Here is a 24,117-nt window from a genome sequence, read left to right on the forward strand (position 1 = left end):
CGAGGGTATGACAGAAATTCGCTACCATATCCGTGGGGAGAAGTAGCAGAATTCGTCATAAAATATATGACGTGCGAAGGAAGATACTCCACCATCTTCAAATACCATCTCCACATATTAGCTCACCTGTGATTCCCATAGGCAGAAGCTTTCTCAATGAATGTGCCCTACTTTCTGCTAAGGAGCCTTCACTTAATGGCACATTCGGCTCAGGGGGCGTGACAGGTATTGGCGGTCATCACTCATCATGGGTTGGTTCGGCTGCTAATAATGAATGCCATCAGATAGATCCCAATTCTGTGGGAGCTGTTTCAGGACTCCATAGAGGAACAAATAGCAGTTTTTATGGCCGCTAGGGTAGAAGAACCTGAAGCTATGGAGGAGGATCCTATAGAAGATGATTATGTCGACCATGAGGAGCCAGAAGAAATGGAGATGGAGACAGAGGAACTGGGGGATGAGGTAGCTACCCAAGAACAAGAAGAAATTATGGAGTCAATGGTAGATATGGGGGCTGATGCAGAAAGGACCTCTAGTACCATGAATGAGGCTGTCCCACAAGAACCAGCTTCACCCATGGAACTATTAGAGCAAGTTGATGATATGGTAGTCATGGGAGCAGAGCCACAACAGGCCAGCGGGGATGAAGCGGTCGATATGGTGACAGAAGGAACCCCATAAGGATCTCCTACCACCATGGAGATTATGGAGGAGGACAATCCAGTTGAAGAGGAGGTCATGACCACTCCAACCATGGAAATCGATGAAGAGGAAGGACAAAGACAAGAAGGGCCCAGAGTTGAGGAAACCGTGGGACCCGTGGAGGAAGCAGCGGGAGAACCAGGGCACAAGGTTGACACTGAACCATAAGAACCAGTGTCAACTTCGGGGGTAAACATAGAAGATGCACCCCAGTTCCCTTTCTTCACCTCGATTCCAAGAGGAGCAAGGGTAACTCATTCCCCTCGACAGAAAGAAAAAGATGATTTCTCAATTCCGGTGGCTTTGAATCTGTCACAAAGGACACAAACTTACAGAGTGGAAGCCACTCAGGTGGCGGGTACCTTGGAGCAGGAAAGGAGAAAAGAAATCCTAGAGGCTGGAGAACTGGGAGGAATCCCAACAGACTCATCATCAAGAGAGTATCTCGCCAGCACATCACGGTACGTGTGCACGAAGAGGAAATCATTGTTGGCAAAAAGGAGGGACCAAGTGAAACGGTCCCAATGAATGAGCCAACGATATAGTTAGGCGAGGGGGCTATTGGGCACGAAATAAGTGAAGAAGAGCGAGCAGGGAAGGAAAATCCCCCAGTCGACACAGCAGAAGATGCTTCGAGGGATTTACCTCCGGCTGAGGAAGTACTAGTTAAGCAAGAATGGATAGAGTTGTGTGAACAACGAAGGCTTCCAGTGAAGCAAAAGTATCAGCTGCAGTTCAGGGAGACGATGCAGCTCAAAATGGAGGTAAGGAAACTAAGAAAGAAGGTGCACAAAATGTAGAAACAAATAAAGAAGTACAAGCGGCAAGCCAAAAAGGCCAAAACTATCGGGGTTGACGCAGAAACCCAAGTAGACTAGATAGTCATGACCTCTGCTGCCACTCAGACAGACCTGGTCGAACGACTGTTTGAAGATTGGGAGTATGCCTTAATATCCGTAATACAATCCTAGAAATCTACTACAGCTCAATACAAAAACGAGATCAGGAGGACTGAGGAAAGAGCCTCCACAACCATCTTTGGATATGTGGAGCACATAGATGTTATGAGGTTACGGCATGCAAAGCAGCAGCTCAAGATGGAGCAGCTGGAAAAGAAAGTGGCAGAACTGAAGGCCGACAAGGAGCAGATGTTCAATCTGGTGCAAGAGGTTATGGCATGTCGTCCCCCTGCTTCTTGTTATTCCTTATTTTTGCACGAATGTTTCCTTTTATTTTGCATGGAAAGTATTAAGAATGAGATCAGCTATGAGATGGAGGATGGTGTGCAATTCCTCCAAATTTTGAGGAGTCATGATGTACCAATGCAACATCTGATGTGTGAGTTTTACTTGCACGGGTACCTACTGCAGCTAGACAGAGATTTTAACCCGGTCCCGTATGTAGGGGACATTCATTTAAGGGCCCTCACCTCTTACGCTTTTAATCAGATTCACTGGCAGAAGGCTTGTAACACTTTTGAATCTAATCAAGTTACAAAGCCATTTATAGTAAGAGGGGAACATGATAGGTCAGACACAATGTTCAACAAGCACAACACCATTATGGGGATTGGGGGAAACAAAGATAGAATGATGAGGACACAAAGATGGTGTCTTGATCTTTGTGTCAAGCAACTCACCACATTTCAGAAAGAGGCCCTTGATTGTTGTCAGAGGAGGTGGATGATGTCACCTATAGCTGTTTAGAGTAGAGAACCTTTTGGGGCACCAAATTTTGCACGATTAGTTACTAGAGTGCCCAGGTATGTGGCATGTGTCCAGCCATGTGGGACCCAGTGGATGGGGATCCGATTTCAGTTTCCTGTTCTCTGGTTGCCTACCGAAATTTATACTCCAGCTTATGATGTCCCCAAGGAGTGGTGGAAGGAAGTTGTCCTTTCGAATGGGTTTAAAGTTCCAGGAATAGAGATGGCCTCAGAATATGATCTCGTTGGGCTTCATGAGACTTATAGTTTGCAAAACCCAGACTTGAAGAGGCAGCAGACTGCATGAGGACATGCAGAAGGCTAGTTGGGGGGAGATGTTGGGTACCAAATCAGGCCATCTTTCTGTCCATTTCCATTACCCTTTTTGACCTTTTGTACTCATTTACCTATGCTGTCATGTTAAACTTACAAGGTAAATACCCCCTTACTTGTCCAATTGGTATATTTTAATTAATGAAGTAAAAACGCACGGAGTCTATCTATTTGCGGTACTAAATTATGTGTTTGACCATAGTGTGGAGAACAGGAACCCTCACTTCAACATATCGCAACAGATCTAGTAACGTCTAGCCGATACCATTCCAACCGATGTACATCTTTGTATCTGCAGTTACTATGTTTCAGGGAGATCTGTTAATCTCCCTCTCTGTGTATAAATTGTAGGTTGTTCTTGTGAATGGGGGTTCTCCCAGGAGTATTGTAAACATCTGTTACTGAGTAATAAAAGATCATATATTTTGATGTTATAGTCTTTTTCGTGGCTAACACAGCCTGATTAGATAGTTGGGCCCGCTCTTCTGATCGATTGCTACGTCCTTGTATGTGTGTGATTTATCGGTTTATGTTTGTTGTTACAGTTCTTTACTGTTTATGATTATTTCCGCAGTTTTGTAATTTGTTAATCTTATAGCCATGTTTTCAATCTTAAACCACGAACCCTTGGTTGGAAAGGATTACACGTTTTCCCCTGCATATACCTTGCACGTTGCCTTGAAAGGATACGCGCCCGAATTGATAAATTAATGTCGGGATATGGTGGATAAATGACTCCTACCTGGACACCAACAATAATCAACTCCATTGTTGCTCCTAATAGCCTTCACCTTCTTGTTGGTCTTTTTCTTGACTAGTGCCTTGAATTATAGAAATTTTAAGAATGTCTCATCCTCCTTCCGCATGAAGAAGATCCAACACTTTCTTGAAAAATCGTCAATAAAAATAACGAAGTATTTATGTCTGGCACTAGAGGCTTTCGAGAAGGGTCCAAAAACATCAAAGTGGACTATCTCCAATACTGCATGTGCTTTTTTGTCTCGATCTTGGAAAGTGGATTTTACATACTTCCCCAAGGTACAACCCTTGTAGACATCCTGCTACTCAAGTGATCCTTTAGGGAGGCCAGCGGTTATTTGTTGCATATTTTTTAAGGTGTCGTTATGCAAATATCACAATTTCATGTGTCTAGTTCACTGACATTGTGAGTCTGCACTTACTCTTCCTTACTGCTTAATGCAATGCATTCTTCCACATAAATTTTATACAAATTCTTCACACGAACCCCAATCTGCTTCATTTGCTCAGTGACTATGTGTCTCAGAAATGATTTCCCTTTACTGAATATTACATCATAACCACGGTCTTTCAAAACTGCTAAAGGGATGAGTTTATTCTTCAGGCTAGGTACAAACATGACATATTTGAGGTGAATAGGGGATCTCGACTCCCTCTTAAAGGTTATTGTACCAATCTTGGTAGCATTTTACCTTCTGTCATCCCCAGGGTTAAAATGCACCTGGAGATATTTCTCCTTCAGGTCACTGAAAAACTCTCTATACCTTGTCATGTGGAATGAGGTACCTAAGTCCAAGTACCACACACTCCCCATCACAATGTTGGTCATGCATGTGATTAGGGTGAATTCTAGCCCGAACTGTGAAGCTAATGCTTCACCTATTGCTCCTCTTGAATTCTTCTTGCTAGAATTTTTGTGTAGACACTTTGTAGCATAGTGCTCAAATTCATGACAATTGAAGCATTTTAATTTGGAAAACTCTTTCCTCTTGCCCCCTTGGCTGGAATCTGGTTTTGTTTGAAATTTATTCCCTTTTCCCTTCTTTCCCTTCTCAACCAATGCAAAACTTTATTCATCCTCTCCCTTGGATGAACTTCCATCTCTAGTATTTCACTTGATTTATTCTTGTACCAAATCAGACCATAAGCATTCCCAATTCAGTAATTTCTCCCTCTTGTTCACTGATTCCCCATAGCTATGCCAGCTTTTGGGAAGGCCTATAAAATCTAGGCTCACTAGATCATCTTCTACAACATTCACACCAGCCCCTCCAAGATCATCCTAAACTTGTGTAAATTTGATGAGATACTACGGAATAATATCATTCTTCTGCATCTTAATTTTTCTAAGTTTGTCTTTGAGGGCTAGTTTTCTATGGTCACTTCTATTCTCGAATAGCTTATTCATTTCCTTCCACATTGTGAAATTAGTTTTTTTTCCATGGATATTTGAGACAATGTGGTCTCTCACTCCCTCCAGGATTATTCTCCTCACTTTGGCTACGTCTTTCTTCCAATGGGCTAGGTTATGGCAATTAACCGATCCTGGTTTTGGAATGCCAATATTGACATATTCCAATAATCCATTATCATCAAGCACTACCTCCATGTGATCCTTCTAGGAAATGAAATTTGAGCTGCCTTCCAAGGCATATTCTAGTCTCAGTCCATTGAAGGCCATTTTCCCAACTCTAAAGAAATCTTGCTACACTGAAGCTGTAAATTTGAACCTCCTGAGGAACAACTTTGAAATTATTGTTCTAATGTGAATCTTGCTCTAATACCATGTAGAAATATGGTGATAGAATTGCAACTGCTCAAGAAATTTAATCTAAATCAAGAGACACAATTCTACTCTACCACTCCAGAGAAATTAATTCAGAATTTAGAACAACATTTCCAAACATGAAACAATCACATACACAAGTACACAGATTTATCTAGGGGTAACAACTGGTAAAAACCCCTTAAGCCTGATTTCATTAATCATATGAATAGAGAATCTATTACAATTTCTAGCTCGTGTTGAGCTCAACCTGCAAAAGAATAATTTTTCTCTCTGCTCAATGAGAAGTTATGATACAAAATTAGTCAATTTCTACCTCCACCTGAGCTCCTATTTCCTTCCACAAATCCTGAGGAAATTGGCTCCTATCTTTAGGATTTTTCTCCAAATTGATTGTGAAATTCCCAAGGATTGATTACTGATTGCATGCATCACATGTAAACTCAAAACTAGTCTACAACTAATGTTACACTGCCTTGGAATCTCCACCACATATTAGAAATTCAAATTCCTTGCATGCATGAGATGTTTTTGGTTGATTGATCAATTAACTAGATGATCTTTGAGTTATGCTGTTGATCCAAGTTGACTCAACTCCCGAATTTAACCAAGATCTTTTACGTTGGTGATGTGATTAGAATTGGATTTAAAATAGCATAATTGAAAATATACGCATGTTGTAAAGAAGAAGGAACATGACAATCGTTAGAAACATAAAATAACAAGACGTTGATAATGGAGTTCATCCAGGAGGGACTACATCTTCGGGCCCCAGTGTCAAGATGGTGTAGGCCGCTACATTAAGTGTTGTCAATAGTGATGATGTACATAAGAGGTGACGTCGCTATCATACAAGGAAAATTCCCTCACGCAGGAGTGGCTCCAAGAGATGTTTCGCTGCAGGAACTCTCATTCAAAAAGGACTCCTATCAGTATGACCTAAACTCATGCATGATGATAATGAGCATCCCGCCAACATGGCATAAAATGGATCTCGATTCAGACATACATGGTGACAACATGAGTATCCCATCAACATGACGACAAAGGGATCTCAAATAAAACATGACGAATCATGACAACAAGTACATCCCACAAATGATTCCGCATCACATCAAGCAGGAATCATGAAACAAGTAAGAAAACAAGATCCCACATCAAAAATCAAACAGGGATCTATGCAACACAATGCATCTCATATCAAAAATAAGTACACGAACACACAACATATACCTCACATCCTGGGACCATCTAAAGAAGAGGATGTCAAACTGCTGAAGCTAGCCGTACCATCAATCTTGCAGCGTCGAATCTCATGGAATCTCATGAAATGAGAAAATGGAAAATTTGAATGCACCATCAGATTTTTTGCGTCAAATAGTGCAAATTCGACTGTCAAATTTCTGAATTCTGAGAAAGTAAAAATATGGGGCTTAAGGAATCTTTTAGATTCCCCTAGACTCCTCAAAGATTCCCTACTCCAGGTCATCTGAAAATATGCTACTGAGATCAGGAAACTAATTGCGCCATCAAGTTCATGTCACTGAGAGGTGTAAGATCAACATAAAATTTGTCCAATTTGGACACTGCAAAAATTTCACCCTCTTGAGAATTTCGCCCAATCATGGTTCTACCTGCCTCTTCTCTGGGCTCATGGTTCCACCTACAATAATTTAATTAAAAAATATGCCTCAATTTCTGTGTACGCTCTTGGCTCCTCCATGTTGTTGGGCACACTGGCAAAGGAGGTTTTATATAAATTTTTGGGCATCGTTTGGCATTGTGGTAAAAATCCCGAGTTATAAGGAGGAGGTCGGGTGGTCAAACCCCGACCCCTCCATGTTAAAACATTTATTGTTCTAAGAAACCACAAACATTTTGTTTTTGGGGTCGGGTATGCATTGGGTGGCCCGCCCATACCCTCCACATATTTGATGTGTTGTTTTTGGAATGGTCGTTGGGCGCATTAATGGTTTGTACATAGGGCTGCCCGGTGGGGGCCAGCCCACATGGGTCGGGCGAGTTGAATCCCCGCCGGCCCCACATTAATATATGCGTACATGTTGTTCGGTTTAGGGGTGTGGGCCGGGTCCACCGGAGGTGCCCCGCCCACCCCATGTAATATTATGGTTGATATATGTGTGGCGGAGGTTGGGGGGTTAAGCGGGGTGATGGCCGCTAACCCAAAAATAAAACCTTTTTTTATATTTTTAAATGTGCAGTTGGGAAGGGAGGTCGCGGGGGTCATTGCCCGCCACCTCATATTATATTTTCTTTTAGTTTTTTTAAATAGAACTCCTTTTTCAAATTTGCCTAATATAGGGGATATTAGACAAATTAATGATCCAACAAATTCACCCTCTTTCGGGAGCTAGGTTTCATACCCCGAGATCAATCAAATTGTAGGACACTTAAACTAGGCCTACATTCTAACTTTGACCAAAAATTTGACTGGCTCGTTCTCCCTCATACGAGCTTCGGATTGACAAACCGTTTGCACCATTCCGATGAGGACGACAAGATCTATGCGCTGGTCTTAGTTCGAAAGCATTCTAATCACTTTGATTTTCGAGATTTCATAAGCCCTCTTTGTCCTGTGTGTGTCCCTGGAGCCACCTGGATCAATCCTCCCCACTGAGGAGCTTTTGGTCCTCCAAAATCATGAAAAATAACCTAAAACTTCTATGTACCTTGTCTGCATCACAAGTGTTCTAAAAGGGTCTCGCTTCCATCTCCTTCACCTTTATTCTTCGGAGGCTTAAGCGATGAGCCGACACCTGCAACCTCTGGAACCTGTAGTACATTGTTTTGCAAATTACATGCTTGTCTTACATGACCAACTAATGACCCAAGCATCCCATAGTTTCCACAAGTTTATAACACATACTCGATGGTCAAGTTTACATCGAAATGGAAACAATACCCTAGCTGCAAAAACAAGGCCAACATATCATTGTTTCTTCAACAAGTGATAGAAAACACATCATCACTACAACACATGATTTACAAAAATAAGGCCAAACATTATTGTTTCCTTGACAAGTGATGGAAACATGACATCACTTTCATAGTTTATCATGCAACTCAAAATACGACCAGACATCATTGTTGCTTAACAAGTGATGGAACACACATCATCACTTTTGCATATTAAAATGCAACAAGTGATTTACAAAAACACGACCATGACAAGATAACATATCTAGAAACCATTTCTCACTTATCAATGTGAATGGGTCATCCCCCTGTGGTGATTTTGCTTGTCGAAAAATTGTTTCACCTGGTTCATGCACTAAGACTTTGTCTTTAAGGCATTTTTCTAGATGGAGCCTCAAAAAAGTGGATCTTTGATGGCCACCTCTGTTGCAATGACTGCAATACATCTTCTTCCTCTAGACCTGCTTGTCAGGCCAGGAGTAACTCCAGTTTGGCAGAAAACTGATGCGATTTATTTCATTAGGTAGCTATTGTTATATACAAAGAATGTGACTGCTCAGTTCATCTTCTGATGACTGTTCACATTCCAAATTCACCCAATCTCAGAGGATTAGGTGTCAACATTCCCCCCCTTAATCTGAAGGGATGTTGGTGAGTCCAAGCATCATTCTGAATCTTTCAAGCTTTTCTCTTCCAAGCGCTTTGGTGAAGATGTCTGCAATTTTCTCATTTGTGGAACAATGACGGAGATGGATTGTTTTGGCCTCAACATGATGTCAGATCAGATGATATTTAGTATTGATGTGCTTTTTACGATCATGGAACTTTGGGTTCTTGGCCAAATTTATTGCAGAGGTGTTGTCAATCATGAGTGGAGTTGATTGTACTTGTTTTACCTGCAAATCTTCAAGAATTTTCCTGAGCCACACAATTTCTTTCGTTGCTTCAGCTGCTGCCACGTATTCTGCTTCTGTTGTGGAATCTGCTGAAGTCGTCTCCATCGAAGTCTAAATTAGAGTATCCAATCAAGCTGAAGTCGTCCACCTGTGTATACTTGATTCCAAGGTCTTGAGTTCCCTTCAAGTACCTTAGAACTCTTTTTGCAGCAGACCAATGTCCCTCACAAGGCTTTTACATAAACCTGGAGAGGATTCCTACAAGGCTTTTGGTCTGGTAGTAGTGAGGTAGATGAGACTTCCTACAAGTTGTCTATACTTTGTTGCATCCTCAAATTCCTTTCCTTCAATAGATGTGAGCTTTAAGTTTTGTTCCGTTGGAGTAGAAAGAGGATTGCACTCTGTCATGCCAAATCTGTTTAACAAATCTCCAATGTATTTCTTTTGAGAAAGAAATATGGATTTTGGATGTTTGGTTACTTCAATGCCAAGATAGTAATGAACATAGCCCAAATCAGTCATTTCAAAACTTTTCCCCAATTCCTTCTTTAGGATGCAATGTAGCTTTCATTGTTCCCTGTCATTAAAAGATCATCTACATATACCATAAGATATACAACTGTTTTTCCAACTTTCTTGACAAATAAAGTTGCATCATCAAGATCAAAATGATTGAAGTTGAGTTTCAGAAGATGCTCAGTTAGTTTTTCATACCAGGCTCGCAGTGCTTGTTTGAGGCCATACAAGGACTTCACAAGTTTGCATACTTTTTGGTCATGTCCTTTCACAGCAAATCCTTCAGGCTGGGACATAAAAACATTCTCTTTTAGATCTCCATTCAAGAAGGCAGTTTTTACATCCATTTGATGGACTTTCCAACCGTTCTGAGCTGCTAGTGCAAAGAGTGTCCGGATGGTGGCCCATTTTGCTATGGGGGCAAAAGTTTCCTCATAATCGACCCCTTCCTTCTATGCAAAACCTTTTGCCACAAGCCTAGCTTTGTGCTTGTCAAGTGAGCCGCCAGCTTTGTACTTATTCTTGTAGACCCACTTGCAGCCAATTGGTTTGATTCCAAATGGAGGATCAACCAGCTTCCAAGTGCCATTCTTTATGAGGGCATCATACTCCTTTTGCATCGCTTCTTTCCATTCATCATGAGAAGCAGCTTCTTTGAAGGAAGTTGGTTCAAAATCTGTAGACAAGTTCAATTCACAATCATAAGAAACATCCATATCAACAGGTGAATTAGAGTCATCTACATCACCTCCATTTTGTCGGTTTGAATTTCTGGTTCCTGTTTTTCCAATTTCATCAGGATGAACACTTTCAAGTGTCTTTGTCAGCCACTTTGGGGGACCTTTCTGAGATGGTCCAGGCTGCTCTGTTGATTGAATTGGGACTGAATCAAGATTGAGTCTCCCAATTCTATCAATTACATCACTTAAAGCATCATCCGTTGTTGGAGTTTCAGTCGGGGGAGAGTGTTCTTCAGAAGAAGATTCCACATGTTGATCTAGTATAGGAATCCCCCCTTCAAGATGTGGAATCTAATTATCAAATTCTTGAAATGATTTCGTTTTTGCGAATCTATCCAAGCGATCAAGTTGCCGCTCAACAACATTGTCAGATTTGGATGATTCAAGAAAAATTACATCGCTAGATACAACAAACTTTTTATTTACTTCATCATAGAGGTGGTATGCTTTGGAGGTGTTTGAATACCCCAGGAAGATACACTTATGACTTCTAGCACCAAGTTTGTTTCTATGTACCTTTGGTATCAAAGCATAACAAGCGGAACCAAAGATCCTGAGATGTTTTACCGAAGGAACATGTCCATACCACAATTCATAAGGAGTATTGTTTCTTATAGCATTAGATGGACATCTATTCTTTATATATGCAGCACATAGAGCAGCATCAGCCCAAAACATTATCTTTACATTTTTGAAGAAAAGCATGGATCGTACCATATTCAAGGTTGTTCTATTCATTCTTTCAGCTACACCATTCTGTTGGGGATTATAAGGCACAGTTGTTTGATGTTTGATCCCATGTTGGCAAAGATAGTTTTCAAATTCATTTGATGTATATTCTTTTCCATTATCAGTGCGAATAGACCCAATATGAGATTGTGCATCATTTTCAATCCATTTATGAAAATTCTTGAATGTTTGAAAAGCATCAGATTTGTTCTTCAATAAATAAACCCAACACATTCTGGTGCAATCATCAATAAATGTCATGATATATTTATTTCCATTTGCAGAAGGAACAGGCATTGGACCACATAAATCTGAATGAATGAGTTCAAGCTTCCTATGTGCTCTTGAATGTGAATCATGAAAAGGCTGTTTGCTATGCTTTCCTAGAATGCAAGCATCACATCGCTTATGTTTCCTAGGAATTGTAGGCAAACCAACAACACCATTTTTCTTTAATAAGTGGAGACTGTCATAGTTTAAATGTCCAAATCTAGCATACCATAATAAACTTGATGGAAGTGTACCTTCTTCATGATGAGAAATATATGAGAAATGTTGTGCATGAGCAGAGGTTCCTTGTAGTTTTAGAAGTCTTTCTTCTTCTATTCCCCTCATGACAAGTGAGTGGTCAGATGCTTTTCTTACCTCAAGATTGCCATCAAACATATGAATGGAGTGACCTTGCTGGCGGATGTGGACCAAGGACAACAAGTTTCTCTTGAGCTGTGGGAGATATAGAACATGATCCAGAAGAAAGTCTGGAAGACCAGGCAGTTTAAACCTGATTGTGCCAAGCCCTGATGGCTTGATTTTTGACTGATTTGCAAAGTATACTGCTCCATCAACATTGTCAGTGAAATCTTCAAAAAAATCTTTTCTATGAGTCATATGACAGGTTGCTCCTGAATCAAGCAACCAATCATTTTTCGAAGAAGCAAGTGAAGCATTAAACAAATCTTCATTTACTCCAATGTTACATTGTGCCTCAATATAGTGAGCGGATTCAGGTGCTTTACCTTTGTCTGTATCATCAGTTTTACCTTTCTGTTGGTTTCTTTTCTTCTCAATTTTGTCCGATGGTAGCTTGCATGTAGAAGCGTCATGTGATCCATTTCTTTTGCAGCGAATGCAGTGTAAGTCTGCCTTTTCTCCTTGAGAATGTCTGCCCCCCTGCCTCTGAAGTATCTTCCTCTTCCTCTTCGTCCACCTCTTCCTCTTGTAGAATCTTGAGCAGGATGCTTTTCTTTATGAGCAAGGCACACAGTCTCTTCAGAAGATTCAGGGGCTGTCTTCTTTCCAAAGGCTTTCTCTCTTTCAGCAAACTTTTTCACAAGAGAGTCAAAGGTTATATCTTTAAGATTTCCATTTTCTTGTAAAGACTCAAGATAATTGGAGTAGGTAGGATAGAGGGATATCCAGCTCAACCTTAGTGGATTTGATATCATGCATTATAGATTTTACTTCAGATGCAAGAGAAAGAGGATCATTATTTTTCAGTTCGAGAGTGAAGAGTTTAATCATGAGCTGAACAACTTCAAGTGCAGAATGTGAGTCATAGAGTTATTTTAGCTTTTGTAAAGCTTCAAAGGCAGTTCAATATGATGAAATATGCCGACTCACCTCTTCATTTACAGATGCTGCGATTAATGCATAGGTTTTGCTGTTCTTTTTTTCCCAAATGACAAGCTCTTTGTCTGATGTAGGCTGCACTGGGTCATTGTCTGCTTCTCCGGCACACACTCCTTTCCATAACTCATTGAAGATGAGGGTGTGTTTTATCATCCGGGACCATTCAGGATAGTTCTCCTTGCCAGTGAGAACTATTCCTACCATGGATATGATTGAATGCATTCTGTAAAAAAACTTTTGTTGATAGAAAAAAAATACTTCTGCCAATATACAGTAAAAATGTACTCAAAAGGGCATTCTCAAAGGGTATTATCGTCCACTAAAACTTCTAACATAAGGTTTTCATGTACCCATTGAATCACTGTCATCACAACTTCAATACATGGAAAGAAAATGACTTTCACAAATGTACACAGATACCAATAAAAACATTCAATGCATGCGCAGTATACAGCCTCTTTTTTTTTTTTTTTTTTTAAGGCTCAACGCATCATGACGTTCTGTCTTCACCAAATATTCTGCTACAAATGTCACCAGGCCAATTGTTTGAACTATGAAGCCATCTGTGGTCACTGACAGTTTGATCAGTATGGATGCCAACAAGTATTTCCGTGTCATACAGGAAAATCTTTACGGTTGTTGGGATGATTTCCTTGTCAAGAGAATCAACACTCTGTAATATCAGATTTCGAAGCATAACATTACACCAGAGCCCATATACAACTTGATAAAAGAGTTAGGGATTTGAGAATGCCTGTCGTGAACATTCTTTCCATGGGGAAGGACAACCTCCACAAACCAATCAAAGGGAGTCACGGCACTATATACAATGTAGCAACAGCTACAAGAATTCCCATTCCCAACTTCTGCATGAAAATCCAACTCAAGAATATATTGATCAATAAAATCGCTCTAGATAAGCAGACAATCATCGAGTTTTTCAGATGATACCAACATTATATACCCGCGGGGAAGAAAAGGAGATAAATAAATTTTACACCAACAAAGCAGGCTAGCTAGTTTTTGGAGAGCCAGAAAACGTCCAAAACTGCAGAGCCTTCCAGAAGGAGAGAGCTGGTGAATGGAAAAACGATGGAGATGTCGGCCTTGTCACAGAAGCGATGAAGGGGCTTGCAGAAGTTTGGAAGGTCAGAGTGGCGGAATCCAGTGCGGGCTGGTGAATGGAAAAACGATGGAGATGGCGGCCTCTGCTGTGGTGGTCTGACAGTGGTCAAGAGATTTTGGAAGATAAACGCAGAGGGTAGCAAATGTGCAGCTTGTGGTTACTTCGCATCCCTGAACTATTCAGACGAGGAGGAAGCATTATTACAGATGTGTTATGGACAGAGGCAGCGCTGGTGTGCCAGAGAGCGTTATGACAAATGACATAGGAGTTACAAAGACATAAAGGGTAAACAGGGAGCTGGCTCTGATACCATGTCAGGCTAGGAGTAACTCCAGTTTGGCAGAAAACTGATGCGATTTATTTCATTAGGTAGCTATTGTTATATACAAAGAATGTGACTGCTCAGTTCATCTTCTGATGACTGTTCACATTCCAAATTCACCCAATCTCAGAGGATTAGGTGTCAACACTGCTTAACATGTTTCTTTACCTATTGTTGAGAGGGTCTTTCACACCTCATCCTTTTGTGTGCTACCATTCTTTTCCAACACTTAGAAAATATATGGTTATGTAATCCACAAAAGGTACATGTTTTTCAATGCCATGTTTTACGTTCATCTTTAAGAACATGATTATAATCGAAATCAACATTTGAATATCGAAACTGGTTATACCTTTCCTTGCTATCTCTGGTGTCATTATGGTGATGAGAGCTTGCCTCAGCTTTCTCCCTGCAATGGGCACTTCCATGGGATGATGGGGATGTGTTCCCATCATTCTCTCTCCTCGACGATTTTGATGATGTCTTGGAGGAATCTGACACCTTCGAGCCTTCTCCTTTGGTGTACCCCAAGCTTGCAAATTTAGGTTTCTATACAACCTCCATTGGTTGAGTTATGCCTTGGTTATTAACACCAAGTTCTTTTTCCTCCTTGCACCTCATCCTAGTACGGAGCCTCATGTTTGTGCCTGTAATTGGGATCTCCAAATCTCCAACAGAAATCATACTATGTGAAGATGAAACTGAAAGGAAATCAACATCTTTTACCTCCTTTGTCGATTTAGAGAGAACTGATGAGGGCTTCTCATCATCTGTTGTTGGTGGTTCGCTAGCTGTCTCGGCGCATTCCCCAGCTTCCTTTATGACATATCCAAGTCCTGCCTGACAGGGTAATTCTTCTACTTTGATGGGGTTGACAATGCCTTGGCCTTTAATGCCCAAGCCTTTTCCTTCATACCCCATTCTCTTCAATAGTTTGGAGCCAATTGGAGCCAATTCATGTGGTATGATTTTAAAAAACAACGATATCATCATTAGGAAACATACATGAATTCGGAGAACTACTTTTTACCTCACATGGGTCATTCTATATCTTTTCCAAGGCCTCGTCCTTAGCCTACAGCTATAGTAGCAAACTTTATTTTTCCTCTTTCTCTTCTTGTAGATACATCTTCAATTCAACATTCTCTGTTTGAAGGTTTTGGTTGTTGTGCTTAAGTTCTTCCAGGGCCTCTTCCGTGGCTTGCAACTGAAGCTGCAATTGCTCCTTTTCCTCTGTCTCTTTTTGTAGAGCTTCATACATTATTTCCACCCTTTGGAAAATTTTGAGCATGGTCTCGTACATCGCTTTTTCATCCTCTGTCACTGCACGTTCCATTGTTCACGCTTGCAATTCACATCCACGCAAAGACCACTCTGATACTAAACTTGATCCGAGTTGACTCAACTCCCAGATTTAACCAAGATCTTTTGCTTTCATGATGTGATTAGAATTTCATTTAAAATAGCATAATTGAACATATACGCATGTTGTAAAGAAGAAGGAACATGACAATTGTTAGCAACATAAAATAACAAGATGTTGATAACGGAGTTCGTCCAAGAGGGACTACGTCTCCAGGCCCTGCTGTCAAGATGGTGCAGGCCACTGCATTAAGTGCTGTCAAAAGTGATGATGTACATAAGAGGTGGCGTCGCTATCATACAAGGGAAATGCCCTCATGCAGGAGTGGCTCCAAGAGATGTTCCGCTACAAGAACTCTCATTCAGAAAGGACTCCTATCAATATGACCTAAACTCATGCATGATGATAATGAGCATCCCGCCAACATGGCATAAAAGGGATCTAGATTTAGACATACATGGTGACAACATGAGTATCCCATCAACATGATGGCAAAGGGATCTCAAATAAAACAAGACGAATCATGACAACAAGTACATCCCATAAATGATTCTGTGTCACATCAAGCAAGAATCATGAAACAAGTAAGAAAACAAGATCCCACATCAAACATCAAATAGGGATCTATGCAACACAATGCATCTCATATCAAAAAGAAGTACACGAACACACTACATATACCTCACATCCTAGGACCATCTGAAGAAGAGGATGTCAAACTGTTGAAGCTGGTCGTACCATCAATCTTGCGGCATCGAATCTCATGGAATGACTGCTTGCACGTTGAATGCTGACATCGGCACTCCACTTTGAAAAGTGGCCGCAAAATGAATGAGCAAATGGAAAATCTGAATGCACCATCAGATTTGTGGCATTGAATAGTGCAAAATCAACTGCCAAATTTCTGAATTCTGAGAAAGTGAAAATATGGGGCTTAAGGAATCTTTTAGATTCCCCCTAGATTCCTCAAAGATTCCCTCCTCCAGGTCATCTGAAAATTTTCTGCTCAGGTCAGGAAACTAATTGCGCCATCGTGTTCGTGTCAGTGAGAGGTGTAAGATCGACATAAAATTTGTCCAATTTGGACATTGCAAAAATTTCACCCTCTTGAGAATTTCGCCCAATCATGGTTCTGCCTGCCTCTTCTTTGGGCTCATGGTTCCACCTTCAATAAATTAATTAAAAAATATTCCTCGATTTCCATGCATGCTCTTGGCTCCTCCATGCTACTAGGCGCATTGACAAATGAAATTTTATATATATTTTTAGGCAGAGTTGTAAATAAAAGGGTCGTTTGGCATTGTGGTAAAAATCCCAAGTTATAAGGAGGAGGTCGGGTGGTCAAACCTCGACCCCTCCATGTTAAAACCTTTCTTGTCTTAAGAAACTACAAACATTTTGTTTTGGGGGTCGGGTCGGCATTGGGCGGCCCGCCCCATAACCTCCGCAGATTTGGTGCGTTGTTTTTGGAATGGTCGTTGGGTGCATTAATGGTTTGTACATGGGGCCGCTCGGTGGGGGTCGGCCCACGTGGGCCGGGCGGGTTCAATCCCCGTCGGCCCCGCATTAATATATGCGTACATGTTGTTTGGTTTGGGGGTGTGGGCCGGGTCCACTGGAGGTGGCCTGCCCACCCCATGTAATATTATGGTTGATATATGTGTGGCGGAGGTTGGGGGGTTCGACGGGGTGATGGTCATCGACCCAAAAATAAAACTTTGTTTTTATGTTTTTAAATGTGTGGTTGTGAAGGGAGGTGGCGGGGGTCATGGCCCGCCACCTCATATTATATTTTTTTAATTTTTTTTAAATAGAACACATTTTTCGAATTTGTCTAATATAGGGGATATTAGACAAATTAACGATCCAACAAATTCAACTACTTTCAAGAGATAGGATTCATGCCTCGAGGTCGGTCCAATTGTAGGACACTTAAACCTGACCCACAGTCCAACTTTGACTGGCTCATTCTCCCTCATACGAGCTTGGATCAACGAACCATTCACACCATTGTGATCATGACAATAAGATTTATGCTCTAGTCCTGTTCAAAAGCATTTTGATCGCAGTGATTTTCGAGATTTCATAAGTCCTTTTTGTCCTCTGTGTGTCCCTAAAGCCACCTAGATCAGTTGCTATCCCACTGCACAACTAACCTCCAACTATTTCTATCAACTGTTAGAACTAGTTTAACTGAGTACAACTATAAATAACTAAACTGGATTGCTACAAATCAACAATCAACATATGCAAAGTGAAATCCAAGCCCACTAACTTGAATTTACTGATCTAACTAAGTGACAATAGCCATGTCACCTAATTTAACTGCCTCCAAGTTATCTGTTGATGTGGAAATTTCGCATTTTCTCAATTTGACCAAGGCTAACTCAAATTAAGTCTTTTTTGCTACATTTTTTCAATATTTATCGACACAAGTGTCCATGCAAGTAGCATGGACAACACCCCCAAAGAGTACTAATATGGTGATGTAACACCCATCTTAGGTATCATGGGCACTTTCCATCCACGGTTACCTAGGCTAGGGTCACTAAGTAATGGATACTAACGCTACCACTATATAATCAAATGGCCATGGGGAATAACCATGGGTCAGAATCACGTGCATGGGAATGGAAGCTAAGCTCAAAACCTCAATGAGGGATCGTTCATATAGAAACATACCCACAAGAGATCCCTATATACATAGTAGTCCAATAGATATAAAAAGAAAATGGAGTTTAGATATCACTCCACATTCCTCCAATGCAAACCTGTGCTTAACCCCTATGTTAGAGGAGCTTTCTAGCATGTGTTGAATGTGATAAATGGATTTTTTCTCTCTAGTGACTTATAATTTTAGTTATGTGGCCTTAGATAGTTAACTCTCCAATCCTAATCCAAGGTCATAGTTCCTAAACTTGTTGGTCTCTATAAAACAAAATCTCTAATTAATTTTAATTAGGGTTAATTTTAAAAACTATTTGTCAAATTGAGAAGGTGTGGAATAACTTGAATGGTGTTATTACTCTTGTTAATGCAAAAAAATATGTAAACAAACATGCAAAAGGAAAATATTTATTTTCAATGAAATATAATTTCAAAAAAAAATAGAGCTTGTTTTCTTCACTTTTAATTAAATAAAAAAGCATACACTCTTTCACTAATTTACGAAAATTGAAATTTAGATCCAACAAACATATGCAAAGTACTTCCAATGAAATGCATGTTCTTTCTCTTTTCCAAATTGTTTGAAAGCTTATTTGAATTTCTTTGAATGAAAATAAGAGTATTTTTGACTTAGATCAAAGAAAAATAAAACTACTCAAATCAACAAAACAAACAATAGAATGTATTATAATGATATGGATAGCTCATAGTTCCTTTCAATATCTCTATAGGGACTCAATACATAAAGAAGAAAATAAAAGGACCCAAATTAAACATTTCATAGAATAAAATTTACAGAAAACATATGATAAAGCTCACAATCATATCTATAAATCAAAATCTTCTATAGTCACTTCTCAAATCCCAGGTTACATATCGATAAACCAACAAAAAAAGCCACATGCACAAGTACATGCAAAGGAGAGAAAGGACCTAAATGTGTCCAAACCAACTACAATAAAGTAGCAAGTAATAACAAAATAGAATCTAGAAAAACAAAGAGCAGGGAAATTAGTTCTTGGAGGAAAACAATAAGTTCTTCCCCAGTGGAGTCACCAATTTGATTATGGAGAAAATCCACCCTGTGGATAAGTAAGATCTCCCATGGTCCTTCCCTTGACCCAAGATAGATAAAGAGATGGAATACTATTCAAAAACTCATTAGAATCAAAGACAACCAACCTAGGTCATGCTAGAAGAGTAAAACAATAAAGATTCTACCTCTTTTGGGGCTTATCCTCACGTGTTCTGAATTGGTACAATTTTTGGTACGTGAACCTAGCTTAATCTGCAATAAGAAATATGATGAAACAAAAATATTCCATAATTAAGTGATCTATACGATTGTCTATATAAAATACAAAAATGTAACTCACTAGCATGAAGTCCACTCGTATTCACCAAATCACTTATTAAACTCCTTAAATTTCGTCTTTACTTGAAGATTTATCAATTGTCTTTATCATCTTAAGATACCAATGAAATGCTTAATTGACCACTTAAACGACTATCAACTATTAACTAACTATTTTCAAATAAAAAATCGAAAATATATTGCACATCATGCTCCAAACCTTAGTCACCTATATTTTCACAAAGTTTCACGATTTTAGACTACAAAATCACCCAACTCTTAAATACTTTTCATACCAATACATGTAGTAGATAAGTGAAGTTTTAAAAGCCAATGCTAAGTTCCATGCTTTCAGGCTACGAATAAATCTTTGGCGCTTTTATATCAATACATGTAGTAAGGGGGTGAAGCCTTTAAATTATATTCCGTCACGCTTGCAAAATTTATAGTTTCATGAAAAAAAATTGTCCCTGATAATTTTGTTGCCACTACGTGAACAAACAATTAAAAATTCAAGTTGAACGCCTATGCCTATAATAAAAGATAAATTTAGAATGACCTCACATGCCGCCTTGTGTACCAAAGATTCGGACAGAAAATTCATTAGCGATCCTAGTTATTTTCCACCTAGTTTGATTAGCATGTTTTTATTTCTCGAAAATTATAGAATATTTGATAAGATCTTGATAAAATTTGTAAATACACGTTACAATTAGTTGTCGTCTCAGAAATTGTTTATGATGCTGAATCTATTTCCACATCAAAAACATACAAACACTGTTAGATTTTTTGAAATTTTTAAAACATTCTACTTATCAAATGAATATAAAAATTTTCAAACAATAAACTTTACTCATATATTCAAGGTTTATTACTCATATATTCAAGATTGACTATATTCATTGACCATAGAATAGTTCAACATGAAATAATTTATTCAAAATTGCCGATATTCATGGACTATGAAATAAAATCAACAATTGATTTTGCTTTATACCCCTGACTCCATACACATAATCATATAAGGCAATGTTTAATTCTTCTATTTATTGGTTTTTCTCGAGGTATTTACCACATAAGGTGCAATCCTTTTGAGCTAATATTTACCATTGAGAGTCTTTACCACAAGTTCCCAGTGTTTAAATTAAATGCAATGGATTTGTATCATATAAGGCAATGTTTAATTCTTCTATTTATTGGTTTTTCTCGAGGTATTTACCACATAAGGTGCAATCCTTCTGAGCTAATATTTACCACTGAGAGTCTTTACCACAAGTTCCCAGTGTTTAAATTAAATGCAATGGATTTCTATCATATAAGGCAATGTTTAATTCTTCTATTTATTGGTTTTTCTCGAGGTATTTACCACATAATGTGCAATCCTTCTGAGCTAATATTTACCACTGAGAGTCTTTACCACAAGTTCCCAGTGTTTGGTACCATTCTCTCCTCTGGTTAACATTTATGTAACGACTTTCAAAAGAAAGATATAAGTATCTATTTAGCAATTAGAATTTTTTTAGCTACTAGAATTTTTTTAGCTATTAATTCAGTTATACAATTTTGGCGAGACGTTTATTTTATTATTGTTGGAAAGTTTTTATAATTATAAAAAATTTTAGGCAATCTCAATTATATGAAATTTATGATTTCAATATATTTTTTAAATCTTGATAAATTAATTGAAAAATATAATAAAAAAAAAACAAAAAATTAAAAAGAGAAATTAAAAATAAAATTAATTGAAAAATATGTCAAAAATAAAATTTAAATTACAATTGTTTTTAAAATTTTGTTAATGGAACTTAATACAGGTTGTCAGAATCGCCCAACGGCCCGCCTACCACCCGGTGGTGGCGCGGCCGTGGGCGGAGGGCTGCTCAGAATCACCCAACGGCACCACCCACGCAGCCCCTCCGCCCACGGCCGCACCACCACCTGGCGGTGGGTGAGCCGTTTGTCCGCGCCACCACCGGACGGTGAGCGGGCAGTTGGGCGATTCTGAGCAGTCCTCCGCCCATGCCCGCACCACCGGGCAGTGGGCAGTTGGGCGATTTTCAGAATCGCCCAACTGCCCCCCGCCGCCCGGTGGTGGCGCAGCCGGCTTCTTTTCATTATGTTTCTGCTGGCGATCCACAACTTTGTCTTCCTCTGTACCCTTGCTTGGATTACTATTTAAACCAAATTTATTTAACCAAAATTTATAAAAGTAAAACTAGAGACAAAATTAATTAGAAAATATGTCGAAACACAAAACTTAGAAAAGTTGGCCTACAATTATTTGGTTGGCGAAACCAAATTTATTTAAGTAAATTTTAATAAGATACGTATCATTTTATGGACCATTAACTCACATTTTAATTTCTGATTTATAAGATTTGTCTGTGTTTAATTGCAAATCATGTACTCCAACTTGGATAGCAATGGCCAACTTAAACTGTATCACTTTATACTCATGGTAGCTGTAGTTATGATATTTCTCTCTCAGCTACCATCGGTTCGTTCCCTCCGTTTAATCAGTCTAGCATCTCTGGTTTTGTGCTTGGCATACAGTTTGACAGTAACCATTGAATGTATATTAGCAGGTGAGTTGAAAATATTGGTTGTTACATTGTTAGGAATTTGTTTTAATGTAAATCCTGTGTGTATTGGAGAGGTAGTGTTTCATCTCAGGAGTGGGTTTCCTCTCTTGTTAAAATGGCTTGACATAGTTGAGCAATAAAAACTTTATCTGGCTTTTATCCCAGGCAGGTCTAGTGAAGCCCCAAGTGAGGATTATTCAATCAAAGGTTCAAACCTGACTAGGATATTCAACGCCTTCAGCTCTCTCTCTTCTGGAACTATATTTGGCAACGCCATTCTTCCAAAGATACAGGTGATAAATTATCAGGGGAACTTTATTTCAATACAATGATGAATCTTTCCTTGTAAAATATGCACTTTAAGGGTATAATGGTATACAAAAATGCAGGCCACCCTCGCTCCTCCTGCAACAGGAAAGATGTTCAAGGGATTATGCATGTGCTATGGAGTAATTTCTGTGACATTTTACAGTGTGGCAGTGACAGGGTATTGGGCGTTTGGCAACAATGCTTAGTCTAACATATTGAAAAGTTTCATGCCAAATGAAGGCCCAACTCTCGTGCCCAGTTGGCTCTTGGCTCTATCAGTAGTCTTCGTACTTTTAAAGCTACTTGCAATAGCATTGGTAATGCATTACTTTTAAATCTCTGCATTTTTACTGTTGGTAAAATGAAGTGCATCATTTGAAATATATGTTATGTTGGATTGAAGCTTTATTCCCAAGTGGCTCTTCACCATATCATTATGCTTCATACTTTTGCAGCTATTTGCAATAGCATTGCCTTCAAATCTTTTCACATTTTCTTGTGACTAAAATGAAGTGCCACTTATAAAATATGTGTTGTTTAATTGAAGGTGTATCCCCAAGTGGCCTATGAAATAATGGAGAAGAAATCAGCAGATGTCAAACAGAGCATATTTGCAATGAGGAACTTGCTTCCTAGACTGGTGCTGAGGTCTCTGTACATAATAATTTGTGCCTTCATTGCAGCCATGCTGCCTTTCTTTGGAGACATTAATGCACTGGCTGGGGCCATTGGTTTTATACCTTTGGACTTCATACTTCCCATGTTACTATACAACATCAGTTTCAAGCCACGTCGTAATTCTGCCACTTACTGGATCAACAACACCATTATGGTGGTATTCACAGGTGTTGGAATTATTGGTACCATATCCTCAGCCCGGCAGATAGCCATCGATGCTAAACGCTTCAAACTTTTCAGCGGCAATCCGTTTGACTGATCATATAGAGTTAATACAACTTTGGAATTTCCCGATTGCTCGAGTATTTTTCGAATTTAGCTTTAATAGATTTTAGATTCGTATTTTGTGAAAAAAATGAAAATGAAAACCAATTATAAAAACCTTTCAGCTGCAATGCATTTGACCGATCGTAAAGAGTTAATAGAACTTTGGAATTTCCCAATCGAATTATCTTTTAAGAATAGTGGAGTATTTTTGGAATTTAGTTTATATAGATTTTAAATTTATATTTTACGAAGAAGAAATGAAAATGCAAAAAAAACCAAAACTGATTAATATATCTGTACACGAGGGTTTCAAATGGTGGAGTGAACAGCGCCCAGCGTGGCGATCAGTATTCATCCTTACATGCTGGTTTTTGTGGAAATGGAGGAATGCTCGCATCTTTCAAGAGTCCAAGACGCCCCTCGCCTCTGTCCTGGTTCATATATCTGCTTTGCTCGACCCTGCTGGTTAACCTCCAGTCATGGTTTTACTCTATTTTTCCTTTATCGTTTCCTTCTCGGTTTATGTGGATCCTTTTTCTCTTATGATCTTCCTCTCTATTTTTGGATGGTTTTTAAATATTGTTTCTAAATGATGATATATTTGTAAGCTATCTGGTCAGTGATTTTTTGTGGAAGTTCAGAACAATTTGCAGTATCAGACCTATCTGTCTTATCTCCAGAACGAGACGGCCATGTTATGTATCAGATCTTTATATT

The 24,117-nt window shown here is 39.2% G+C and overlaps 1 pseudogene; it reads left to right on the forward strand.

The window, feature by feature from the left end:
* Positions 1 to 696: 696 nt before the first annotated feature.
* Positions 697 to 23,392, forward strand: LOC149158033 (putative GABA transporter 2; annotated as a pseudogene).
* Positions 23,393 to 24,117: the final 725 nt, after the last annotated feature.

This window comes from Pinus tabuliformis, chromosome 5_2 (assembly GCF_031772625.1).
Source record: "Pinus tabuliformis cultivar Carrire ecotype Pingquan chromosome 5_2, CPIR1, whole genome shotgun sequence".
In the NCBI taxonomy this organism is placed as follows: domain Eukaryota; kingdom Viridiplantae; phylum Streptophyta; class Pinopsida; order Pinales; family Pinaceae; genus Pinus; species Pinus tabuliformis.